The sequence below is a fragment of the Neopsephotus bourkii genome, unplaced genomic scaffold (assembly GCF_033783945.1).
Source record: "Neopsephotus bourkii isolate Nb327-2 ecotype Australia unplaced genomic scaffold, CSIRO-AGI_Nbou_v1 NB_1314, whole genome shotgun sequence".
NCBI lineage: Eukaryota > Metazoa > Chordata > Aves > Psittaciformes > Psittacidae > Neopsephotus > Neopsephotus bourkii.
The window spans coordinates 389641-392064 of NW_026901795.1; positions in this window are offsets into that span (position 1 = coordinate 389641).

Genomic DNA, 2424 nt, shown 5'->3' on the forward strand with positions numbered 1-2424 from the left:
ATCTTGTTGTGCTAACCTTTACAGGTTGCCAGTGTACAGTAAGCGTACTAAACAATTCAGCAATGTTAACCATCCTACTGAATTGCTTATGGAGCTACTAGCTTGGTGTTAGACTCCTCCTCCCATCCCACGTCCGAAAAACCCCCCAAACACTGCGAGAATTGTGTGTTTAAATGCTGTGTTTGAGGCTGCATCAGCTAGAAGGATTATGGCATGGATGAGGGTTTCAGAAGACAGGTTTCCATACAGAGAATGACCAGGCACCTCAAGGATTAAACACTGTGTGCTGAATTTAAAATACTGTTTGTAGACTGCCTTAACTATGCCAGCTTCAACCATTGAAGAGGATTGCACTAAAGTATCACAGTGCTTAGGGAAATAATAAATTTATGAACTTTAATATTTGGAAATTCCATATTTAAAACAAGAAATATAATTCTGGAAATAATGGTGTATACGATCCTCTGCTCAAATAGCTGGAGAACACCTGCTTCGGATGATCTTCAACGTGTTTCAGTAGTCTTTTCTCTTTGTATTCTAGTAGAGAGAAATAAATGTTAAAGTACCCTGTAAATACTTTTATAAATTAACCATGTGCCTTTGTTCCTACTGTCCTCTATTTGATCTTTTTAATTTTGGCTATAAAGAACTCTAGACAAGTATCTAGATTTCAGTGATAATGAATGTTTCAAAGCAATAAGCAGGATCTGTGTTCCAGCAGAGTTACCAAATATATTAAAATGTGAACTAATGTGGTATTAAATCTGACTTTTCCAAAGATATAGTTGATTTGAAAGCTTCGTAGTGACTACATCCAGCTTCCTGTGTAATTGCTAGAATGCTTTAAAATGCTCTTCAGCACTGAAATTAATTTACTTCTGGTATGTCTCAATTCAGCTGCATAAAAAACATTCAGCTCCCAAGGCTGCTTTCCATTTTCAGCTATGTATGCTTAAAACTGGCATTTTTTTATACAAAGGGTAAACTGGGTCTCTTTATATCTGGACTGAATCCAAGAATGCTGTGTAATCTGTGCAAAATGCGATAATCTGAGAATATTTTTTGAGTGGGTCACGGACAAGAATCATCTATTTATGAAAGAAATTTTCTTGTTAATGGTATTTCTAGATTAATGAGATTTTTCTAGTCTGTTTTCACACTAACATATTTATTGAGTTTCATGCAGAGGATGTATAGCTTAAAACTGTTAAAATTATGTCAAACAAGTTAAAATCTGAAACTGTGTTTTAACTGTTACATCTTGTATTTCAAAGCAGAGGAAATAAGAAGGGTTGAAGTGACAAGAAAGATAAAAATGGGTAAACTCCATTCCTCCAAGTCTTTGGAACAAGTTTCAATGACTGAATCTGAACTTCAGATTTGTTTAGCTTTGTTAGCAATTAACATCTGAAATAAAAGTGAATTTGACTGAGAGCAAGCTTGGCTATATTTGCGTGTTTTCGTTTGGTGGAAGAAGTTTAGGTGAAGTATGTAAAGTTTACTCATGCACTTGGGATTAAAGTCAAATTCGTATTAACAAAATTACATTGATAATCTTTGAATTCTAGTAATTCAAAATCATGGTGCTGACAACTTTGCTTTTATCTTGCTTTTAACTCCCTGAGTCCAAAGCATACGCTAGGGAGACTGTTTGAGTTGCGACACTGCACTACGAGCAAAGCTTAGTTTATGATCGTGCTGAACTTTTGAATAATCTGTGCCTGAGCTCTATTAAAATCCATGTCAAGATGCTGTAGGAATACAGTATCAGGCATGCTGCAAAGCCTAGGATTTTACATCCAAATTAAGATTGCATTATGATCTGCTTTAAAGCAAAGAAAACCTAAGGGTTATGTGCCCGATTTTGCTTTTTCCTTCCCTTCAGGTCTCTGGTCCCCTTGTGGGAAGTTGATCAGTTAACCAAATATTCAGGATCTTGGGAACAGATCCAAACAGGATCCTATTGTCTCTCTGACGGATTATGAAAAGTTCAGCTTCTGTGAACCCAGTCTGACAAGAGGCAACAGCTAATTTAGTTAGCATCAAGTCTAAATGCATTCTCTCTCAGGGCACTTTTGGTAGCAATAGAATTGAAGTCCTGGGTCTCCTTCAGGTTATTTTGGTGTTTCACTACCCTACTGCTTTCTTTCCAGTGGTGCCCATGTAATGTTTGAAAGCTACCCCACTACCCTGTGCCAGCTGCAATGCCCTAAAAGGGCTATTGCTTGTTATACCATGAGTACCTTGGGTGTTTGGACCTTTACATGGCATTCCTGGGGTCAAGCTGAAAGAAGTGAGACACCAGAACTTGACCTTTATAAATGTGTAATTAGGCCTGTGTTGCTCTGACACTCCCAAAGCACTTGTTAAGCAAAAACCCCAAACCACCAAAACAAAACAACCCACCAGTCAACCACAAAACAT